Source organism: Gorilla gorilla, chromosome 13 (assembly GCF_029281585.2).
Source record: "Gorilla gorilla gorilla isolate KB3781 chromosome 13, NHGRI_mGorGor1-v2.1_pri, whole genome shotgun sequence".
Lineage (NCBI taxonomy): Eukaryota > Metazoa > Chordata > Mammalia > Primates > Hominidae > Gorilla > Gorilla gorilla.
The window spans coordinates 121,033,539-121,059,168 of NC_073237.2; the positions used below are offsets into that span (position 1 = coordinate 121,033,539).

General features: G+C 37.8%; 1 protein-coding gene and 1 non-coding gene across 9 annotated transcripts in view; one reads left to right on the forward strand and one right to left on the reverse strand.

The window, feature by feature from the left end:
• NR6A1 (nuclear receptor subfamily 6 group A member 1) overlaps positions 1-25,630 on the reverse strand; it is a 255,466-nt gene that overhangs the window by 151,803 nt on the left and 78,033 nt on the right. The gene's annotated exons all lie outside the window — the stretch shown is intronic.
• Positions 24,752-24,861, forward strand: MIR181A-2 (microRNA mir-181a-2). Its single transcript, NR_106245.1, has one exon. It is a non-coding gene; the product is annotated as a microRNA mir-181a-2 (primary transcript).

Genomic DNA, 25,630 nt, shown 5'->3' on the forward strand with positions numbered 1-25,630 from the left:
AATATCTAAAAGATTTGGAGTCTCATGTCCTACCACAGCCATCAAGAAGGGCATAGAAAGCATGTCTTTCCTCTGAAGATTATTATAAAAGCCTCATAAAAATGTTCTCTGAAGGAATATTCTTAGGCTGACTGTAGTGATATACCTTGTAAAATAACTTACTTTTTCATCTTATCATAGCAGTATGCTTACTACAGATGAACTGAGAACAAAAATATAAAGACAAAAATTTAATCATAACTTTTTAAGTTATTTATAATCTCACAAGCTAAAGATACCTGCTGTCAACATTTAAGAAATTTCCTTCTAGTCTCATTCATTTTAATTATTAGTGACTTTTAAAATACACTTGATCCTTAAACATCACAAGGGGTTAGGGGGACCAATCTCCCATGCAGTCAAAAATCCATGTATAATTTTTGACTCCCCCAAAACTTTACTAATAGCCTACTGTTGACCAGAAGCCTTACTGATAAGTTGGTTAACACATATTTTATATGTTATATATTGTATTATTATAATAAACTAGAGAAAAGAAAATGTTATTAAGAAAATCATAAGGAACACAAAATATATTTACTATTCATTAAGGGGAAGTATATTGTCACAAAGGCCTTCATCCTTACTGCCTTCACACTGAGTAGGCCAAAGAGGAGGAGGAAGAGAAGGGGTTGGTCTTGCTGTCACAAGGGTGGCAGAAGAGGTGGAAGAGGAGGCAGAAGAGGCAGGCATACTTAGTGTAACTTTTATTGAAAAATATCCACATATAAGTGGACCTGCGTGATTCAAATTCATGTTGTTCAAGGGTCAACTGTACTAGGAGTTTTTCTGCCACTATACAAATGACACTGATATATTAATACGTAGAAAACTTAGATAATATAGAAAAACATAAAAAGTAAAATTTGTCACCTATAATCTCACTCACAGAAAAAATTCTTACTAATATCTTAGTGTAGTTCATACACAATGGAATCCATTCTCAACATTGATTTTTCATAATCATTTGTTCACTTACAAGCATATTTTCAAGTCATTAAAAATGGTTTTTGTAGATATCTGGATGGTTTCCAATTATTCTCTAACATAAATACTAATTCAATGAACACACTTATACAGAAATCACTGTCCATATTTCTGACAATTTTTTTGGTCTGACCAATGTACATCCCTGCCAGCAGGGACTGACAGTATCTGTCTCATCCTAAGCTCGCAAACACTGAGAATGTGCTATACATAATTAGCTGCTACCCAAATATAATACAGTTTCTGTTTACTCAATAAAGAGAAAAAAAAGGGAGTTTTAAAGGAAAACTCAAAATGAAATAAACATAAGTAGGGATCTCCCTAAGAAGACAAATTATACATCCCTAACAAATACCAGGCAGTTGATAGCAATATTGAAAACCCTCTAACAGAACACAGTATAATATTAGGTTCTAGAAATCTCAGAAATAAAAACAAATCAAAACATTCTTCTCATAGATGTATTTCATTAGTTGGAACTGATGAAATGAATCAAGAATCACTCTCACCATTGGAGAAAAAAACTGACATCGAAAACACTGTTCATAAATTAAGATGCACAAAAATCAATGTTTTTATGTCTGAATTATTTCAAATTTTTGTCAGCAAACAGCATTAAAAATGGATATATACTTTGGTTTCCCAAATATAACAGAAAATTCTATAAATTCTTATCAAGGTAAACCAATAACCAAAAATGGCATTTATTCAACAAATACTTATTGAACAACTTTGTTTCGAGTACTTTTATATATAAGAGACTCAAAGTTGTCAGAAAGAGTTCTTTCTTCAAAAATCCTGCCTTCAGTACCTTCACAATGTGGCCCTCTTATATCACAGAACATTTGCCCTGCCTACCTGTTGAAATATCACACGTCTCAGACTGTGGCTAGAAAAAGGAAAACATTTCAAGACAATGAATAATCAACTTAAATATCAAAATTTCTTGGGAGGAGGAAAAAAGGCAATACAATCCAACGGGATAGATTCCATTAGCATGGCCTCTTACCAGCACACAGGAATGTTTACCCAAGTACCTATAGTCAAGAGGAATTCGAGTAGCTAAGATTACAGGTGCATACCACCATGCCCGGCTAATTTTTGTATTTTTAGTAGAGATGGGGTTTCACTATGTTGACCAGGCTAGTCTTGAACTCCTGACCTCAGGTGATCCACCCACCTCAGCCTCCCAAAGTGCTGGAATTACAGGGGTGAGCCACCGGGCCCAGCCTTATTTTCTTGACTCATAGGAATAAATATGTCTAGTAGGCACTCGATAAATACTTACTGAATTAAGATTACAGCAAGTTAGAGAAACTTGATGTCTTATTTGTTAAAGGGCCAAGTAGAATAAAGACTTTAAAATAAGAAACTTACATACCATTTTTCCCCCTACCCTTCCCCTCACATAAATTTGGTCAACATACTTCTTAGCCTGGCAGAGTGGTTCATGCCTGTAATCCCAGCACTTTGGGAAACTGAGGCAGGAGGACTGCTTGAAGCCAGGAGTTTGAGACCAGCCCAGCCAACATAGCAAGACCTCATCTCTGCAAAAAAAAAAAAAATCAAAAAAATTAGCCAGCTGTGATGGCACACGCCTACCATCCCAGCTACTTGAGAGGCTGAGGCAGGAGGATGGCTCAAGCCCAAGAGTTGGAGGCTGCAGTGGGCTATCAGGCCATTGTACTCCAACCTAAAAGACCAAGTGAGACACTTTCAAAGAACAAAACAAAACACATATTTCTCGAATTTCTTTTATTTGTCTATTTTCAGATCAGATTATTTTTAGTTGTTGAGAAAAGGTCTAAAAAGCTAGCAAATGAGAAGTCTATCTTAGTATTAAATTATATTCTGCCATTATGTCTCCAGGTTAGCTCCACGCAGAGGCAGCTGACAAACACAGCTTCAGCAAAAGTCATGATCCATTTATGATTCACTGTCAACAAATAGTGACCCGGGACATGAAACAGCACGATCAGGGAAGAAATTCAGAGTGGATGAAACAAAGGGTGTGTTTAAGAGCAGTGAGGAAAAGATGTGGCCTAGCAGTAGGATATTGGGGGCCCAAAAATAAAAGCCCATGTCAGGTTAAAGCATTTAGATTTTTATCTAAAGATTGTCAGGGTATCAGGTTGTCAAGCAAAGTTAAATTTGCATTTGGCAACTGGATAGAAGATACGTAAGAATTGGGAAGACTGGAAGCAAGGAGACCACTTGGGCCGTTGCAGTTATTCAGATGAAAAAAATGGTTTTGACCACAGTGGTGGCAGTAGAGATGCAAAGGGCTGTCACATACTACAACATAAGTGAATTTTGAGGACATTATGCTAAATGAAATCACAAAACGACACATACTGTATGATTCTACTTATATAAGATATCTAAAGTAGTCAAATACATAGAAACAAAGTAGAATGGTGATTACCAGGAACTGGAACAAGGGGAAATGGGAGTTGTTTTAATGGGTACAGAATTTCAGTTTTGCAAGGTGAAAAAGTTCTGGAGATCTGTTGCACAACAAAGTGAATATATACTACTGAACTGTATATTTTAAAAGGGTTAAGATGGTAAATTTCTTACAGTCTTAATCCACAATTTTTTTAAAAAGATGCAAACTGGAGTGCTTTTGTGTGTGTGTTTTACATTTTGCTCTATTCAACCTCTGAAAAACATCTACTGCTATTTTCCTGAGCTGTAAAATGAGTTATCACCAAATGGTATCTGATTTGCAAGGCACCATAAGGTTTCACATAACCCCAAATATCTTACTGTATTACTTTGTCATGGTACTTAATATTTCCTCCAAAGACATTTATTCTTTTTTAAAAAGGAACACACTTAAAATATTAACTGAAAAATAACTCAAATATAAGAAGTATTATAGAATAAAAAGTGGAACCTCATCAACCTTCTCACAACCCTACTCCTGGCCTAAAAGTATTATTAATTAGATCAACTAAGTTTACCTAATGTAAATACACAGGAAAATATAAATATAAAGGAAAAAGTCATTCTTCAAGGCCACTTTTAAGTGACTAACACAAAGTCATTAACTAGAGATGGTATTTTAACACAAGTAATTGAGTCCTATGTTTTACCTCAAACTTTTAAACCCAGTTGCTGTCTAGCTTTTTCTTAAAAGAAAATTTTTTATTCAAGTGTAAAAATACAGTAAAGTGCACACATCTCAAACAGTTCAACGAACTTTTACAAAGTGAACATACCTAGGAAACCAACATCTAAATCAAGATGTAAAACATTACTAACACCTCAGAACCTTGTGCCCTCCAGCTATTTTATCGTCTCAATAAAGGTAACCACTATTCTGATCTCTATCATCTAGTTTTGTCTATTTTTGAACTTATATAAAGAGAATTCCACACTATGGAATATTTTGTGCCTGACTTCGTTTCCTCAACATCCTGTCTGGGAGACGCAACCATGCTGCGGCATGTTGTGATGGTGTGCCCTTATTACCACTGTGCAGTATTCTGTTATATGTAGTCTCCCACACTTATTTGTCCATTCTACTATTGATGGATATTTAGTTGTTTCTAGTTTGGGACTATTACAGATAATGCTATGATATACATTCTTGTACATATCTTTCAGTGCACACATTATGCATTTTTTGTTGGGTATATGCCTAGAAATGGAATTGCTTGGCTGGACACAGGGGCTGACACCTGTAATCCCAGCACTTTGGGAGGCCGAGGCGGGAGGATCATGAGGTCAGGAGTTCTAGACCAGCCTGGCCAACATAGTGAAATCCCGTCTCTACTAAAAACACAAAAATTAGCCGAGTGTGATGGCACGAGCCTGTAGTCCCAGCTACTCGGGAGGCTGAGGCAGGAGAATCGCTTGACCCTGGGAGGCAGAGGTTGCAGTGAGCCGAGATCATGCCACCGCACTCCAGCCTGGGCAACAGAGCGAGACTCCGTTTCAAAAAAAAAAAAGAACTGCTTAAGTTCAAGTTTCCCAGATGCTACTAGAGGTTTCAAAGGTTTATATCAATTTATATACCACTTCTGCCAACAGAATTTGAGTGTTCCACTTGTTTTTACCAACAATTTGTATGTCAGTGTGGTGGGTATGCAGTGGTATACCTTTTTTAAAATTTCACTTCTCTGATATCTAGTGATGCTGAGTACCTTGGGCTAGATTCTGATAGATATTTGAGGGGCAGACTTAACGAATCTTAGTGACCAATTGGTTGGAGAGAAAGAAGAGGAAAAATCTAGAATGACAGAAAAATAAAAGACATTTGGGGAAAGGGAGGGAACAGAAAACATATTCATTTCTGAAATGATTAGGTTGTGTTTGCCCAAGAGTGAGTGACATGTAAGATTCAAGAGTTAACTACAACTGAGCCAGGCGCGGTAGCTCATGCCTGTAATCTTAGCACTTTGAGAGGCCAAGGCTAGCGGATTGCTTGAGCCCAGGAGTTTGAGATCAGCCTCGGCACCATGGCAAAACTCCATCTCCAGAAAAAATACAAAAAGTAGCCAGGCATGGTGGCATGTGCCTGTAGTCCCATCTACTTGGGAGGCTGATGTAGGAGGATCACTTGAGCCCAGGAGGTTGAGGTTGTGGTTACAGTGAGCTTTGATTATACCACTGCACTTCAGCTGAGTGACAAGAAAAAGTTAACCACAACTACTGAAGACTCAGTGAGACATATGAAGGTTCTCCCATAAAACTCCCATAATTTAAAAGACAAAAAAACTTCAACACAATACCGCCATATCTCAGGTGGTAAAGAAAATAAATTTACAATCCTAAGGAGGAAAAATAAACTAAAGTACAATCCCTCAAAACCAGAATCTCAACCTGGGTACGGTGGCATGTGCCTGCAGTCCTAGCTACTTGGGAGGCTGAGGCAGAAATAAATATCATAGATGCTTAAAAATGCCCCACTATGACTTTTAGGAATGCCTGTGAAGATATAAAAAAGAAATCTATAGAGTAATGAACCCTAGGCAAATATAATTAAAGAAAAAAGTTAAAGCTTTCATAAAAGACAAGTTCACTAACTGCATGGTTTCATGAAGACATCTGTTAGATAAAAATCTCCTATTTTCAGACAAGAAGGTCATCTCTGACACCTATCAAATTTCTCTATTGTGAGCGCCTAAAGAAGATAAGCAAGGGCAATAATTAATCAACAAATATATGAGGATTAAGGATGAGGAACAAGATTTGGAACTAGGCTCTGTCCTCTGAGATTCACCTCATTGTTGGAATTTCTAGCTAATTACTATTTTCCATCACATATTAGGTGGTAATTAAGATCTTGGCATCTGTCTTCAAATCTTAGCTCTGTCCCTTCTTAGCTATGTGACCCTCAGCAAACGACTTTTCTCTAGCTTCAGTTTTCTCATTTCCAAAATGAGAATAATCATCCACATAACTACTGTCAACATTAAATGAGGTAATATAAGTAAACCACTTAGTACAATGCCTGACCCATAGTAAGTGCTCCATAAATGTTAGCTGATATTATCATATTATCATCTGTAAAATGGAGACCAATTCACACACCCTTAAGATTGAAAAGAAGTAAAATGACACATACAATGCCTAGGTACACAGGAGGCACTCAAATGGTAGATGTTACCCCTTACACTCTTTGGGAACTCCATATCATTCAGTATCAAACTGAGTATGAAATGGTACAGTGCAGCAATTAAGAATGCTATGAAGCTGGATTTCCTGAGTTCAAATCCTGGCTCTGCCACTTAATACCTGTGTGATCTTGGGCAATTTATTTCCCTTACTGTGTCTTTCTATTTTCATCTGTAAAATGGGAAAAATAATAAGTATCTATCTTACTGGGTTGTTGTGGGGATAAGACAAGCCCTCTTTTAAGTGCTTTACATATAAAGTCCTAAAAATAAAACCTGGAACATAAGTGCTATATAAATATTAACTATTATTATCTTAATAACAGAAGTACACATGCTTTGAGGCTGCTTCACGTCAAAGAAATGAATTTGGACATAAGCAACTTAATATTTTTCTTGTATTTAAGAGAGGCCCAATGGAAATATTCATATACCCATCTTCAAAAATGGGAGGAAAAAAGGCTGAAGGAATAGCAAATTACAACACAGGAACTATATAACTACTAAGTAAATGTGACCTCATCCATCCAGAAACAGGTATGAAGGAAATGTATTTTCTAGCTCCGCCTTAACCATGTAATCACTCAGATAAAGGAGTCCTACATTCCAGAGAGATAGGGGAAAATGATTTTTCTTGCTCTTACCTTACAACAAACTGATAACCAACACAGCTAACCTTTGTGCGTTCTCACATAATTTTTAAGTGAAGAAAACATCTCTTAGGACAAAATAATCAATTCTGGAAGCTTTCTTAGAAATGCCTTCCTGCCTTATACTAGTCTTTTCTTCCCATACTCCACAAACTTCATCCCTGGGCAAGTCAGAAGAGGTATCTAAAGATGCAAAAATGCAAGCAAGTAAGCATTCTTTAGAACTGAAAGGAAATCCTATGCTTGTTCTTACTTAGAAAGTTATGGAGTTAATCCTGTGGACTGGCTTATGTTGCTGACTTACAAAGCAAACAAAATACTAAATTGTATAAGCAACAAATAAAATCAGTGAATTGTAATTTATCTGTCTAAGGGTCTGTGCCTCCTACCAGACTGTAACTTCTTGAAAAAATACTTTATTCATCACCAGCATCTAGCACATTGCCTGGCACACACAGAAGGTGTTCAATAAGTGTTGACTGAATACAGTCAGAGAGCACCTCCTCCTTGTACAAGGTACTGTTAGGTGGCAGACAGCCAATAATGGTTCACTTAGGTTGATGTCAAAGATTTCTATTTGAAATTTAAATAAAGCCAGGTCTGGCTAAAGAGCTGCAGCTGTAGTTGTACCTGCTCTCAACCCAGATTTATTCCCAATAGCAAGGCTACCCTCTTCTGCATGCCTGCTGATATTTCTCTCAAATGATGAGAAGCCACTTCCCATGTGGCCCTAGTGTGTAATTCTTTCTGCTCAGCAAAGGAGGCAGTCTAGAATCTTTGGTCATAAAAATATGATGGTTAGCAACAGGAAGCAAGTGCTGGGCAAGCATGGTACACTTCCAAATGAAATCTTTCCATCTAGAATTCTCAATTGAAGGTGCCAAACTCAATCCAGAACATCTGGATTTGCTTCTCTGGCTTCAAGCATTCTCCAAGAGAGGCTAGGAAAAAGTACGCTCTTGCCGGTATGTGTAGGTGTAATTGTATACTCAAATATTGTACTTTGGATAAGAGTCCAAGACTTGGCAAATGGATGGAATGTAGCACATGGAACTGCCTGAATAGATATCCATGCTAAGAGAAGGGTTTTCCTGCAAAATATAAACAGGCAAGGTGTGAACTGCCCCTCTGTGTCACAAGTTAGAAGAATTCACCCAGGAGAATAAGTTCTTAGGAATCAGTGGGGGAATAATGCTCAGAAGCATGTGACAGGCAAAACAGCACCATTCCCTAGGAAAACGGCAAATTTATCAAACAATAACTCTTTACTTCTCCTACCCCAATAAGATAAATACATGTGATTATAATTTGATCCATACAGAAAAAAATATTGAGCTGCAAACTCTGGCAAACAGACAGTGCTGAAATTAAACATTATGAGCTTTGGCAGCTGCACTATGTACTCTCAGATTCTTACATCATTACTCTGGTAAGGGCCCCGTACCAAGTTGGCATAGTTCTGATGTGGTCTGGAGGGAGACTTTCTTGCCTTTTTTAAAAAAAAAAAAAAAATGACCTACATATAGCCTCTTTTCATGCCACAGGGAAATAAATATTTCCCTTTCCTCCAGATTTTGTTTTAAATGACAAAGCCATACTGCCAAGTTATTAAGAAAGTGTTAGAAATTATTATGAGATTTTTAAAGGCCACTTAGTACAAGCTCTAAAAAGACTTCTAAAACAGTAGACTTCAAAAACAGGATCTCTCCTAAAGTAGTGATAATCCATTTGTGGCAATAAAGAGTCAGTTTACAGAGTGATGATTACTTTCTTGTTTATATTCTGACATTGGAAGTTTAAGTATCCAGATCCTCAGTAACCTCAAATGCAAAATGAAATAGTAATGTCACCATTTGGGACAGTTCTTCTCACAATATCAGATATATGGCAAGTCCTCAATAAGTACTAGACAAACTTATGAACGATAGAACCTTTAAAATTCGTGACTAGAGCAATCATATACTTAACAGAGCTAAGTGGTCACCTTTACTTCACTCATATTCAAGACTGAAAAGAATTTACACATAAGCTAGTTTCAAGATCAAAACTGCGTTTGTCCCTTTCAACAACTGATACCACACAAACAAGACTTCATTCTCTATTTCCCTCCAGTAGCATCCAAGAAAAACATAAAAATTCCAAATCTCAAAAATAACAGGTAAAAGAAGAAAAAAAAAAGGCCTTAGTGCTCATAAACTAGATATATAATTTGACATGTTTAGAGTGATAGGATTATGTTTCCTATCATGAAATATTTCAAATTTTCATGTATGGTCAAAATAGTATAGTAACTACCAAGCTTTACTTCCAAATTATTATTACTGTTTCCTTTCTTCTGGAGACAGAGTCTCACTTTGTCACGCAGGTTGGAGTGCAGTGGCTTGATCTCAGCTCACTGCAGCCTCAACCTCTCATGTTCAAGTGATCCTCCTGCCTCAGCCCCACAAGTAGCTGGGACTACAGGTGGGCACCACCATACTGGCTAATTTTTGTATTTTTTTGTAGAGATGGGGTTTCATCATGTTACCCAGGCTAGTCTCAAACTCCTGAGCTCAAGCCATCTATCTGCTTGCTTCAGCCTCCCAAAGTGCTAGGATTACAAGCATGAGCCACTATGCCTGGCCTTATTTTACCTTTTGAGATATAATTTACATATGGTTAAGGTAAACAAATCTTAAGTCTGATAAAGTTTTTTCATATGTATTATATATGTTAACTACTATCCAGATCAAGCTATGGGCACACATTTATTGCAGCCCACAGGATTCCCTCGTGACCTTTCTCTCCAAAACATACTTATCATTCTAATCTCAGATAGTATTCCTTTCACCACTAATAATCAAATCCAGCCTTTACTTTCCTGTTTTCTTTATAGTTTGCCAATGTCTATTTCAATCATAAGTATTTTGGCTACAGTGACCCCATGAAACAGAGAAAGTCTATGTAACACGCAAAAGACCTTACAATTTAGAATGCATACAAGCTTCCCGACATTTTTAAAGGGACAGAAGACTGAGAATGCTACCGTAAAAGAGAACAAAGGGAAACATGGAATTTATTTTGACTTAAACAAATCCTAAAAAAAATACACTAGACTGTTTCTTGAAAAAAGCCTGTAATGAGTATAGATTTCTAAATCAGTTTTGAGAGAATATTTGGCTGAATATTTAAACCTATATGTTTTTATTGACTGTCAGTAGGTATCTGAGTAAATCCCATTCCAACTGCATTTTCCTTAAAGTTCACAACCATTTTAAGGCCATGCTCCCATGCCTAGAAGCTGACAACCTTCCTAAAAGAGCTAGATTCCTACACGATCTTAGCCCCAGTATATACATACAAAGAGAACCCTAATCACCACTTTCTCTTGGAGTAACGTCCTAAGTCTGAATAATGTACATATCATCACCCTTCATTAACTGTATAACTTTGTATTTCAATCAAATGACACAACCTAGCTGATGTGACATATTTAGCAATGTGCACCACTGTTGATATGCTCATGTAAACCAAGCATTTCTGGGGACAACTGGAGAACAATGGAGTGAGACAGAAGATGTAAGTGTAATAACAAATGCAATAACCACCACCTTATCAGAAAGGTTGTTGGAAGCATTTACTAAGATAATACAAAGAAAGGCTGTTACTGTTCTTACCTCACCTCCTCAGACTTACCTGGACTAAGTTATGATTTGAGAGAAATGCTCCCCCTCCCCTCACTTCCAAATCCTGGAGCAGCACAAATAAGGATCTGCTTCTAACAGTCAAACTCTCTCTAGTTCATTTATATAATTGAATATCCCTGGACGAGTTACAAAGGGGATATTTGGATAAATTCTTTTAATCAGTTTGCTTTCATATAGCCTAGTTAAGACCTCACTCAGGAAATAAAATTTTAAGAAAGTAGTAAGAAAGCCCCAAAAGGGAGCGACCCAGTCCTAATAACTTTCTAGAAGCAAAAAAGTTATGCTGAGGGCATTCTAGGAAGAAAAGCAGCTGGCCCCGGTGGTTCGTGCCTATAATCCCAGCTACTCAGGAGGCTGAGGTAGGAGGATTGCTTAGAAACTAGCCTAAGCAACACAGCAAGACCCCTGTCTCTACAAATAAAAGAAAAGGCCCCCATTTTGCATGTGGCTTATAAAGAACTTACAATTCTCTGTCCTCTATCCTCACCTCAAGTTCCCATTCAAGATACTAGCTAGGTATTTATAGTTAGTTCCTTATATATACATGTTACTCTTGAAGTTAATCTCACAGAGACTGTACAAAAATAGAGCAATTTTCATAACTGGTTGCTTCTGATCAGTGTTCATGTTGGAGACATCGATAATCACCTGCCAGTTACTGGCTATATTGTGACTGACATCTTATGGATGCTTTGTTCTCCAAACTGATTTGTTAAGCTGTAAACTGACTACTTCCTATGTTAAAACGACTAGCAAGCTAGACCTGTACAACTTTTTCTATCTGCCTTAATCTAAAAACTAAATGTAGTATCAACTCAACTCAGCAGGTCCGCACCTGCCCCGATTATCTTGTCATAAAACCATCCGTAGGGAGCCAAAGAGGGTACTATTTAACAATGACACAATTGCTTGCAGTATAACATTAGCAGTATAAACAAAAGCATTTTTCATTGCTTTTCAAATCTTAAGAGTTTGAAAAAAGGCTGGGCACAGTGGCTGATGCCTGTAATTCCAGCACTTTGAGGGCCAAAGCAGTGGATCACTTGAGGTCAGGAGTTCGAGACCAGCCTGGCCAACATGGTAAAACCCCATCTCTACTAAAAATACAAAAAAAAAATTAGCTGGTCATGGTGGCGAATGCCTTTAATCTCAGCTTCATGGGTGGCTAAGGTAGGAGGATAGCTTGAACCAGGGAGGTGGTGGTTGCAGTGAGCCAAGCTCATACCACTGCACTCCAGCCTGGACAATGGAGAGAGATTCCATCTCAAAGAGAAAAAAAAAGTAAGAGTTTAAAAAAAGACCTAACACCCACCAAAATTAAGGATGCCTATTGCAACTTCCAAAACAGACAAGATTATAGGGTGGTTATTTATATCTCAAAAGGAAATTATGAGTTATACATTATATGTAATTATACATATAGTCAAATGTGTTTATGTGTCTGTATGTATATATGTGTGTGTGTGTGTGTTTATGTATGTATATGTAAATCGTGATGTGTGACATTGAAAGAATGTTCCAAAAAAGGAGCTATTTCTTACAAATAGCTACTAAATGCTGAACCCTGCACCAGGCACTATTAACCTCTGCATCTGGACACTGTTTGGCATGCTGTATAACTGCTCATTTTCCCAAAACCATAAAAAAGCAAATGCCATGTGATTTACTTCTTATTCCCCCACAATCAGAATAAAACCCACATAGTAACAATATTGTCCAATCAATACCTATTAAATAAACTGAACTGACTTAATTATAAAAAGATAACCTTGAGCAGAGGGATCAGTGAGACTCAGAAAATACATAGTGTTTACAGTGTGAACACACACACACAAAAACGGAGTGTACAAAGTACAGAGGAAAAATGAAGTCGCTAAATATTTAGGCAATAAGCATTGATAGATCAACCTTTATTGAGCTCCACTGTGCAAACGAGCCCTTAAATACTATGGTAAAGCTCCAGGGGGATGCCAAAACAATACACGGTTTGTCTCCTCTGCTATAGCCCACTGCAGCCATAAATGTTAGCTCTGAAAGGACTACGAGAGTTTCCCACCATTTGCCTAGAGTTTCCTAACATATGAACTCCAAAGCAGTGGTTCTCAAAGTATGGCCCACATATGTCTCCCAGACTCTTCCTGGGAGTCTGAAAAGTCAAAACTATTTCCATACTAACTCTAAGACATTATTTGCCTTTTTCACTATGTTGACATTTGTGATGATGGTACAAAGTCAATGCTGGGTTAAACTGCTGCCCTTGGCAGTAATTTAGTAGTGGCACCAAAATGTACCAGTAGTCACTGTATTTGTCACTGTCACACACTACAGAAAAAAGGAGGGAAAGCCATTTTAACTTAATAATGTCCTTCATGAGGCAGTAAGATTTAGTGATTTTATTCAATCTTGACCCTGAGCAAACATCTTTTAAAATATTCTGTGTGACAAAACAGTAGGTACACATAAAGCACTTCTGCACACTGGCTGCTTCAAGAAGCAGCACTGGAGTTATTGTTACGTTGTAAGCTGAACTAGCCCATTTTTTTCACTGACTATCATTTTACTTACTAAACAAATTGTGGTTATTCACACTTGGGTATCTGATGGATATTTTCTTGAAAATGAACCAAGTGAGCATGTCACTTCAAGGAAAACAAGTGACAGTATTTGTTGCCAATGATAACATTTGAGCTTTTTTTTTTTTTTTTTGAGATGGAGTCTCACTCTGTCATCCAGGCTGGAGTGCAATGGTGTGGTCTCAGCTCACTGCAACCTCCACCTTCCGGGTTCAGGCAATTCTCCTGCCTCAGCCTCCTGAGTAGCTGGGACTACAGGTGCATGCCACCACACCTAGCTAATTTTTGTATTTTTAGTAGAGACGGGTTTTCATTATGTTGGTCAGGCTGGTCTTGAACTACTGACCTTGTGATCTGCCCACCTCGGTCTCCCAAAGTGCTGGGATTACAGGCGTGAGCCACCACACTCAGCCCAACATTTGAGCTTTTAAGCCAAAATTAGAATTTTGGGATATTTTTATCTGTCACTGTGAGCTTCACAGATTCCAAATATTTAAAGATGTATCTGATGAGTTCAATGATATTTACAAACTTAATTTTTTGATATTATGAAATGTGTCAATATTTAGAAAATCCGCATAACTCAGTGAACAAGTATTTTCCAAATGACCAATGTATGACGTCACAAAATCATGCTTGGGTAAAAGATCCATGAAAAATGCAAGATAGACAAATGAATTTTAATAAAATCGAGTATGAAAAGTTCATTGATACAGTTTCTGATTCCATACCGCAACTAACCTTTGTTTTTTTTTTTTGTTTTGTTTTGTTTTGAGAGGGAGTTTTGCTCTTGTCGCCCAGGCTGGAGTGCAATGACATGATCTTGGCTCACTGCAACCTCCACCTCCTGGGTTCAAGCGATTCTCCTGCCTCAGCCTCCCGAGTAGCTGGGACTACAGGCGCCCACCACCATGCCTGGCTAATTTTTCCTTTTTGTATTTTTAGTAGAGACAGGGTTTCACCATGTCGGCCAGGCTGGTCTCGAACTCCTGACCTCAGATGATCCACCCACCTCGGCCTCCCAAAGTGCTGGGAATACAGGCATCAGCCATCGCGCCTGGCCGCAACTAACCTTAAAACTACCAAGTATTAAGATCTAGTACGGTATCAAAAGAAGAATATGCAAAATTGTCTGAACTGACTATAAAAAAATCTTTTTTTATATATCTACGTAAAACCAGAATTTCTTCATATACTTTAACCCAAACAGTATATTGTAACAGATACATGCAGATATGAGAATTCAGCTATCCTTTATGAAGTCAGACATTAAAGAGATCTGCAAAAATGTAAAACAATGTCATTCTTCTCACCAATTTTTTAAAAAATAGCTATTTTTACAGCTTTATTTTAAAATGTTACTTATGTTTATAATGGTTTATCATTTTTATTTAATCTTTAAATGAATTAAAATATTTTTAAGTTTCTCTGTTTAATTTCTAGAAAGTAGCTATAGCCCGTATAAATAAAAGCTCTTGGGAATCTCAATGATTTTTATGAATGTTAAGGGGGTCACTGGGACCAGAAAGTTTGAAAAACATTGCTCTATGGACAATGATTCTTTGTTTGGCAAGAGATCTTAGGGGTCCTGATTCTGTTTGGTTTGGGCTGGTATAATTTTTTATGAAAAAGTATGGAAATTGAAGTAACATATAGCACAGTCAAGACTTGAATCCAAGGACTGGCACAGTGGCTCACGCCTGTAATCCCAGCATTCTGGGAAGCTAAGGTGGGAGGATCGCTTGAGTCCAGGAGCTCAAGACCAGCCTAGGCAACACAATGAGACCCTATCTCTGCAAAAAATTTAAAAATTAGACATGGTGGTGTATACTTGCGATCCCAGTAACTTGGGAAGCTGAGGTGGGAGGATCACTTGAGCTCAGGAGGTTGAGGCTGCAGTGAGCTGGGATCACGACACTGCACTCCAGCCTGGGGCATAGAGTGAGACCCTCCAAGAAAGAAAAGAAAAGAAAGGAAGGGAAAGGGAAAGGGAAAAGGAAAAGGAAAAGACAAGACAAAACAAGACTTGAATTTGAATCTCCTGACTTCAATTTTATGTTCTTTCTACATCACAATTCCTCTGCTTACTAAGATGATAATTTAGAAACCCCTCGTTCCATTCTTTACAGTAAGCTGGAAGTTTGGTCAAGTAATTACAATAATAGTAACAAATTTGAATATTATATGCCAGGTGTTTTTCATTCCTGCTCTCACTTAATTCTCACCACTCTGATATAAATACAATTGCTGCCGGGTGTGGTGGCTCATGCCTGTAATCCCAGCACTTTGGGAGGCCAAGGCAGGTGGATCACCTGAGGTCAGGAGTTCAAGACCAGCCTGGTCAACATGGTGAAATCCCATCTCTACTAAAGATACAAAAATTACCTGGGCATGGTGGCATCACCTGTAATCCCAACTACTCAGGAGGCTGAGGCAGGAGAATCACTTGAACCCAGGAGGTGGAGGTTGCAGTGAGCCAAGATCGCACCATTGCACTCCAGCTTGGGCAACAAGAGTGAAACTCCATCTCAAAAATAAAAAAATAAAAATAAATACAATTACTTACTAACCTTCATTTTACAGATGAAAACCTGAGGTTAAACCACTTGCCAAAAGTCACACGGCTACTAAATGGCAGAACCAGGATTTGAAAACAGTACTTCTAATAGATGTATTAGCAAAAAAGTCTCACAACTGCCAATCAAAACATTTGTGTGGATACTAGCAAAGTGGCATTTTTGGAAATAGAGCACCTGTGACTTTTGCCCAGTGTGCCTTCAAATATAGACAGAACAAAACAGTAGCCTCGAGTATCGCCATACGAATTTAGTTCTACACAGACAACAGCAAGAAAACAAGCAAATAGGGAGATGTGCCAGGTATGACCAAGCTGCCTCTCTTCCTTACCCATCCAGCATCTCTACCATCACCCACTAAAAAGCAGTGACAGAAGTCAAGGATGAAGGATGCATCACCAACAGCCGGGACAGTGAAAACTCTTGGCAGGTGTTCTCTAAGCTCTAACTCCCTGCCTGTGCAAACTAAACCCCAAGCCAAGTCCTCTTGGCTTTATCACACTGAGTGTTCACCAAGAGCCATCATTAGTGTCCAAGCTCCACTTTTTCCAGGCTGATGACATGTGTCAGCCCTTGATTCCTGGTGCCACTCTTGCCTGTCAACTCAGGAAAGTCTTCTGTAATGCCTTTGGCTTTTCTGAAATACCTTCAAGACACAAGGCAGCAGCTGACACCAACTCTCTCCTGAGGATGGACACTTGGCCAGGAGCCCAAGCTGAAGTGGATTAGGAGGTTCTTGATCTTTATTAAAATCATTCCTACCTTCTCACTGGCAATTAAAATAAATTCCTCCCCAGAGAGCAGCCAGGGGTTCCTCGAGCCTCTTCCATCCAGTGGTAGTCATCTTTGATTAAAGAAAAGCGGTAAAGTGTAGCAGCAGCTGATAAATGTCAGACCCTGGAGGACCATCACAGAGTTTAGATCACTTTACAGCTATTTCTCATTTCATACCACGGACGGATTTTAACCCAACACCACTCAGTACTGCTTACTTAGTTAAATGCTTCAGGAAAGCCTCCCAAATCCAAGTCAATGGTCCATTTACAATAGTTTTGGGTGCATCCCTGAGGCTAAGATGTTTGACTCATCAGGCAGATTTTGACTTGAAGGCTATCATCTATCTTGCAGATGGCCAATAGGAAACTTCTGCCAAAAAAAAAAAAATTCTTTTTCATGATGAAGAGACAGAGTGGTATAATTATTATGATAAACACACATACATGTAGTCAAAGATTTCAATTCTGACCCTGCTGTGTGACTTAGAATCTTCATTTCCCTTCTAAATCTGTTTCTTCATCTGTTAAATTAAGATATTTAGCCTAAATAAGAGATTCCCAAATGTCCACTTTTTAAATTACCGCACCAGAATAATATGAACGCTTTTGAAAAATACAGAATTTACTCCTAGAAAAGCTGATTTACTAAGTCTGGGGTGATGCCCAGGAATCTGCACTTTTAGCAGGCTACATTTCCCATCGCTACCACTTTTTCTGGGAGGAGTTGGGGGAGACAGGGTCTCACTCCGTCGCCCAGGCTGGAGTGCAGTTGCACAAGCACAGCTCACTGCAGCTTTGACCAAGTCTTGGGCTCAAGCCAATATTGCCACCTCAGCCTCCTGTGTAGCTAGAACTACTGGCAGACATCACAATGCCGGGCTAATTTTTTCAATTTTTAGTAGAGATGGGGTCTCCTTATGTTGCCCTGGCTGGTCTCAAACTCCTGGGCCCAAGTGATCCTCTTGCTGTGGACTCCCAAAGTACTGAGATTACAGGTGTGAGCCACTGTGCCCAGCCTACACTTTTAATTCTGATGCAAAGTCAGGTTTGGAAACCATGAGACTAAATGACCTCTAACACTCCTGATAGTCTGAAAGTTATAAAATTGTAGGTTGAAACTTATTTTCTATTTATTCAACCCAGAATTTTTTCCCCATTCATGATTAGCATTCCCACTCAAACATCGGCATTGTCAATTTCAGCTTAGCAATGGAGAGATAAGTCCAAAAACAATAAACCAAGTATCAATAGTTTGCCCAAACTAGTACAGTATTATTTCATTTATGAAAGTATGAGGTAGATCTAAGCATAGTTTTTCTACAGAACACACATTTTTAAATAAAAGTTTTAAGACATCATATTTTGGAAAAACTCAACTATCTGCTGGAAATAACCAAGAAAGGCAACATTAAAAAGCATTTTCCCTGTTATGAATAACTCAAAATAGTTATGAAATGAATGTCTACTTACCAATAACTTACAAAGCATTAACACAAATCTATACTCTACCTGAGGCAATAATAAACTTTCTAAGAACAGAGCTCAAGTTTTCAAAGTATAAATTACTATAAGATTAAAATTAACCCAATAAACAAAAATAAGTCAGAGGAAGAAATAGTCTTTTATCACTGATACATCATCTGCGCTTCATAATTGTAAAAAAGGAAAGATTGAGTTCTTTGGTAACTGTTCTTGTTTATTTCATTAACTGGTTGTTGCAAAACACACGCCTATTGGCTTTAAAGAACTTTTAAAATGTCGGCCAACACTTTTCACACACTACAATACAAACCAAGATTCTCTCCAGTTCATTCTTCAATTTCCATGAATATCACCTACTGCATGATATTGGTTCCTGTTGCTTTTACAGCTTTATATTCCCAACTTATTATTTCAGCTTAACTTGAACAATAATCGCTGGTAGAGTAACTCAGAAGAGTTTTTCACTGATTACAAATATCCTGATTTACCATGAAAAAAAACGAGTCCTGCTTCCTGTGGGTTTGCAAAATAATCTAAAATAGTAATACCTCAAACATGTGAAGTCACTGCAACTAGGGGATGGAGAAATCACGTGCTTCTTTTTTTTTTTTTTTTTTTTTTGTGACAGGGTCACTCTGTGTTCCCCAGGCTGGAGTGCAGTGGCACAAACACGGCTGACTGCAGCCTCAACCTCCTGGGTTCAACTGATCCTCCTGCCTCAGCCTCCTGAGTAGCTGGAGCCACAGGCACACACCGCCACACTCAGCTAATTTTTTATTTTTTGTAGAGATGGGGGTCTTGCCATGTTGCCCAGGCTGGTCTTGAAATCCTGGGCTCAAGCAATACCTCCCTCCTCGGCCACCTAAAGTGCTGGGATTACAGGCATGAGCCACTGTGCCAGGCCAAGATATTTTGAAAGGCTTTGAAGTATGTGTCCCATGTGAAGAGAAATACTGCCCTAGCACTAGGCCAATTTGCTATCTCAGTTACTTGGCTTGTCCACATCCTTTTTTTTTTTTTCTTTCAAGAGATCAGGTCAGGTCACACTCTGTCACTCAGGCTAGAGTGAAGTGGCGGCACAATTAGAGCTCACTGTAGCCTCAAACTCCTGAACTCAAGCAATCCTCCACCTCAGCCTCCTAAGTAGCTGGGACTACAGGCACACACCACCACAGCCAGCTAATTATTTATTTATTTATTTATTTATTTATTTATTTATGTATTTATTTATTTATTGGTAGAGACAAGGTCTTGCTATGTTGCCCAGGCTGGTCTCAAACTCCTGGCCTCAAGTGATACCCCTATCTCAACTCCCAAAGTGCTGGGATTATACATCAGCCACCATGCCCCCAACATCCCAAACAGCTAAAGTAACCTGATATAAAGTTGCCATGTAAAATTTTAAAATGTTCCAAGCTACTGAGTTTAAATTTCTAATTCTACCTCTCAACTCCTTGGTAAAACCTTAAGCAGACTAAATATAAGAATGACCATTATCCCATATACAACTTAACCTTTGAGATTCTCTTTTTTTCTCCTTCCTAACACTCAAGTAAACACTCTAGATTCAGCAGGCTCCTTTATGACCAGTACCTTAAAACAACACATTATTTTGGCCTAACTTAAAACCAGAATTAGTAGTCAAAGTGCTGGGATCAGATGCAAACCAAATGGTTGCTGGGAAAGTGGGGGCAGATGGGAAACTTGCAAAATAAGATAGCTAAATGCATTCAAATATTTGTATAACTTCTCATTTGACAATTTCTTTTAGAAGAGGATCTGTTCCAAGACTCCCAGCAGACGCCTGAAACTTCGAATAGTACACAAGTCCATATATATTATGTTTCTGCCTATACATACATACCTATGGTAAAGTTTAATTTATAAATTAGGCACAGTAAGACAGTAACAATAACTGATAATAAAATGGAACAATTAAAACAATATGGTATAAGTTGGCTGGGCACAGTGGCTCATGCCTGGAATCTCACCACTTTGGGAGGCCTAGGTGGGAGGACTGTTTGAGGCATGGAGTTTGAGACCAGCCTGGGGAACATAGTGAGACCCTGTCTGTACAAAAAAAAATTTCTAAATCAGTCAGGCATGGTGGCATGCACCTGTAGTTCTAGCTACTCAGGAGGCTGAGGCGGGAGGATTACTTGAGCCCAGGAGTTTCAGGATACAGTGAGCTGTGACTGCACCACTGCACTTCAGCCTGGGCAACACAGCAAGAGACCCTGTCTTTAAAAAAAAAAAAAAAAAAAGTTATGTGAATGTGGTCTCTCTCTCAGAATATCTTATTGTACCGTACTCACCTATTTTTGAAAGTAACTGAAACCACAGAAAGCGAAAACGCATATAATGAGGAACTACTATAATTGTGTAAGCACAGAGTTACCAATCAATGGTTGGTATCTGCAATTACTACAGAACTTGGTGAAGTCTAAATAATTACTTTTCCTGGAACCATCGCTACTGGGTTATACGTTATGCTTCAGGGAAAGGTGATGGCAAGAGTATTCACTGCTACTGGCCAAGTAGCCACTCGTAACAAGATGGAGATCAAAGCTTCCAAAAAAAGTAACATCTTATCAGTGACAAGACTAGATTGAGAAATCCTGCTCTATAGCTATGGTCAGAATTTCTTAATCTGAAGTTCACAGACAAACCCACCAAGGAGGTGATAAATGAGTTCTTGGATTCCATAATTGAAACTGCTTTCAAAATGTGTTTACGTACATGTATTTAGGGAGAGAATCCATAGTGGATTTTAAAATAATATTATCTAATTTAATTAGATAGGGAGAGTTTTAAATAATGTTATCTAATTTAATCCTCACAATCAATGAAGAAGGTACTAATATTCTCATTTTATAGACTCAGGAAACTAAAACGTTATGGGAAATGAAAACCTTACCAAAAAAGTGGTAGAGCATTAATTTCAAATATGTCCTTAAAACACATATATGTACACATACAATACAACAGCTAGTCAGAGATTGTTTTAACTATAAAAGAACAGGTTTTTTATTAGCATATATGGCCTGGAAGCCAAATACTGGGGAAAACAAGCAATTTTATTTACTAACATAGAAATAATAGTTGTAAATTATTTTAACAACTTAAATACCTTTAAAATAACATAGAAATCTCCATTTTATAGATAAGGAAGCAAAGAAATGGAGAGGTTAAGTAATTTGTCAAAGATCACATAGCTAGTAAAATTCAAAGTCACGATTCTGGCTCCAAAATCTGCTCTTTACTATGCTGTAAATACTGCTTCTCCAAACATTTAATACATGAAATTTTTTAACTATGGTCATTTTAAAGGGAAAAAAGCAAGAAGGCCAAAGAATCATCCAATTTGGAAAAGTTTATTATAATAAGGTACTTCATTTATTCTATTCTCGCACATATGAAACAAAAGCAGTGGGAGACAAGAGAAGCAACTACATTTGCATGCTCTTTCAGATACATAACCTTATTGGATTTTCACGGCTGTGTGTGCAGGAAGGGCAAGTGCTACTTGTCTCACATTTTAAAGATGAGTTAACTGACACTCTGAGATGTTAATCTCACTACTCACCATTAAACATTTCTGCCTCTAAGATTTCCTGTGCATGGTTTTCCATTGGAATTAGCCCCCTTTCTCTGTCTAGTAAAAATTCAACTAACCTTTTAAAGCTCAAACCAGGTTAACCTACTTAGATATACCTTTCCTGGCACTTGTAGGCAGAATTAACCCCTCTTTTCTCTGTTCTCCCTTAATATAGTTCACACCAATCCACCAGGCATCCTCTTTGTCATCAGTTATGTTTACGTGTAGCTCCCTAGTCAGATACTGGGCTCCAGGATGGCAAGGGTTTTATATATAGGAAAAACAATCCCTAGGATTCTACTGCCGAATCAGTAAAAGGATGAATCAGAAAACTAGCAGAGTTTGGCAAAAAGAAACATGAATTCACACTGACATGCTGTTGTTATCTTCATAACTTAAGAATTTATCCTCAAGGATAGCAGCATTACCCCCAAACACTTATAGTGATGCTTCCTGCATGGTGCTTGGGAAACGCCTAGGCAGACGGCACCTGAGACGATGACTCCTCTTCTATTAGCTACTAATCATTCAATTTTAGTATATGTGCTGCTGAAGCAAACATGCTACTAATCATCCAGATACATTGTTTTATTGAGTTTATGCTTATTTCTTCCAAGTATATCAAGAAGTCCCAGGAAGACTATGAAAACATTTACACCCCCATGTTGGAGACATGTGGGTTTCAATATTTCATGGTTTCTCTGGAATATTGGAAACCACCAATATTTCGTGGTTTCTCTGGAAAAGAAAGGAGGTATGTGAAATGAAGGAATGGCATGGTGAGTTCTAACAAACTCAAAACCAATCTAAATCAAGAGTTAAATAGTTGGATTGGCTTGTTAAATGTCAGCCTATAATTTTTTTTTTAGAGACAGATTCTCACTCTGTCACCCAGGCTGGAGTGCAGTGGTGGATCACAGCTCACTGTAACCTCAAACTCTTGGGCTTAAGGAAGCCTCCCTCCTCAGCCTCCGAAAGTGCTGGGATTACATGTGCCACCCTGCCTGGTCACTCTTAGCTAATTCAACCCTTAACTTTTTTTTAACCCTTAGACTCTATTCTTGCACTGAGTATATAAACCCCTTAGCCAAACTCACTTAAAAAACCCAAATGTGTGCTCAAACTTGCTTGATGATAAAAACTAAAGAACTTAAAGGAATGAGGATGATGAAGGCCATTATGCCATGATACACAATTATTTCAAATACAGTGGGCAACACCCCATGTCATTCCAGAAACCTACCTTTCTGCAATTTTTCAAGTCTGTGAAAAGCATTCTTTTTAGAATGCTATGAATTTAAGGAATAATATTTTGTAAGCATCTAAAGGTTTGGTGAAGTCAAAATAAGTATTTTTTTAAAGTCTAAATATTTATCCAAATAGTATAAGGCTTGACATCTCTTTATATTATTGGACCAAGAGGAAGACTTTTTAAAATAAACCCATTAAAAAGTTTTAAACATATTACACAGTTACAGTTGCCTGATTTTTTGTGTGTGTATACAATTTACTGTCATAACACTGAAAACTCAACGAAGCTGGCTAATGCAGAGTTTTGATAGAGGGTAAATTAAACTGATGTAGAAGGTAAACAGTTTACATTCAAACCTAAATCTCAGTCGTTGATATTTTTTCTTTTAACATGTACCATTTGGCTGCTTTAAAAATGAATTTGAGACCAGTCAGCCTTTAGTATTTAAACCTAAAGCAAATAGTAATAACTATCCCCAATTAGAGATTAACTTCAATTCAGCAGGCAGTTCTGTAAGCCCTTTTCCTATTAAGTATTCCTAGATCCGTCCCATTGTAAATCACATATTCTGAAGATTCATATTATTAATTCATTTTTCAAATTTTTCATCACAGACATTCAACAGAATCAAAAATAACCACTATGTCCTATAATGTACTGGTATCGTTTCAGCCAGAACAAATGACATCTGACATTTTAGTTACACTCTGTGTTCTTAACTAAGAAGAAATGCAAGCTTTATATTAGGTGGTGGGTTTTTGGTTTATTTTTTGCTTTTTCAATATGGAAAATAGCTTGTGGACTATCACTAACACCTCTGTGGTAACTTAGTAATGCAGGATCTCAGCAAAGGAGATCATCAATCATGGAGGTCGAGGTTTTTCATCTTCCCCTATGACCTCACCTATAGACCTACCTGCTATTATTATAGGCAAACAAGTAGAAGAAATTTACATGTTTGACTTTGGCTCTGCAGTGATGGGTCTACTCCTAGATATCAACAGTAAGTTCTGTAGTAGACAAGAGAAGCAGTATGATGAGTGAGCACTGGAAACTTGAAGTCCAGTATTCAAAGTCTGGCTTATAACCTTGGCTCCTGGCAATGTAACTTTGGGCAAATCACTTCAAGTTTTTTCATCAGGAAAATGTGGGTTGTTGAGAATTTAATGAGATAAAATATACAAATCCTAGCATATAGTAGATCCCCAATATATGTTAATTTCTTACCCTTGTTCTTTAACAATTAAAATACTACTGCAAAATCAGGTATTTTACATTTTTAGAATCACAAAATAATACCATTCAAAGACATTTTCTCAGACATTCATTTGAGTCTGCTTGTATAAATTACTGCACAGTCTATCCCACAGTTCATTAGTTCTCTGCTGCACACAAATTGATTTTATAATTTAAATACTCTCGACTTGAAACCCAGAGAGGAATGTGAGAGCATCCATCAGCAGTGGTCTCACTGCTCACTGGTTCTTGGGATGTGGATGGGAGAATGAAGAAGGGCTATCAGGCCAGGCTTCAGAGGACTCCAAGGAACATTCAACGCTGTCGGTGAGTTTGGGATTTGAAAAAACCACTGACCGTTGACTGTACCTTGGGGTCCTTACAGACGACACTACATTTCCTGAAGCAAAAGAGCAAGCTGTACCTTCACATGTCACATGAGTTCACCAGAAATGGTCCTGCAATCCCCCAAATGTGGTCCAGTGAATTTTATTCCTACTGCTCACTGTTCCTTGCTTTCTGTTGTGTGTTTTATTATTATTATTATTTGTTCGTTTTTACAAAAAAAGTGTTTCATTTCAACAAGGTAAGGAGTGGTCCATGATAATATCTAATGTACCTACATGTCTCCTAGATATGCACCATTCTGGTGAGAAACAGGACGTAGCAAGTAAAAATTTATTAAAAATATGTATTTTGTTTTGGAATAAAATCCAGTTAAATAATTACTCCCATTTCTCCCACATCCTCTCAAAATTTTTAATTAGGGGCAAGGGGAGGATTTAATAAGCAAAAATAGCACAAAATTATCCAATTGTGACAGTTCTTATCACATTTCACTTTGAATTATAGTTAATATGGTTAATTTTTGATATCCCAGTTAGAGCATGAGCTATTGCCTTACTAGTGCCCACATAGCCCCACATATGCTTATTTAAATGTTTGCTAAATTCAAGCAAAAACTTAGCCCTGGAGTCAGTCAGATCTGGGATGAATCTTGGCTCAAGCCCTTAACTAGTTGTTTGACCCCCTAAGCAAGTGTCTCAGTTTTCTCATATATAAAACAGAGGCTAAGAGTACCTATCATGGAGTTTTGAGACTCAATGAGATAATATATAAGGTGCTTTGTACCATTACTAGCCCACAGCAAA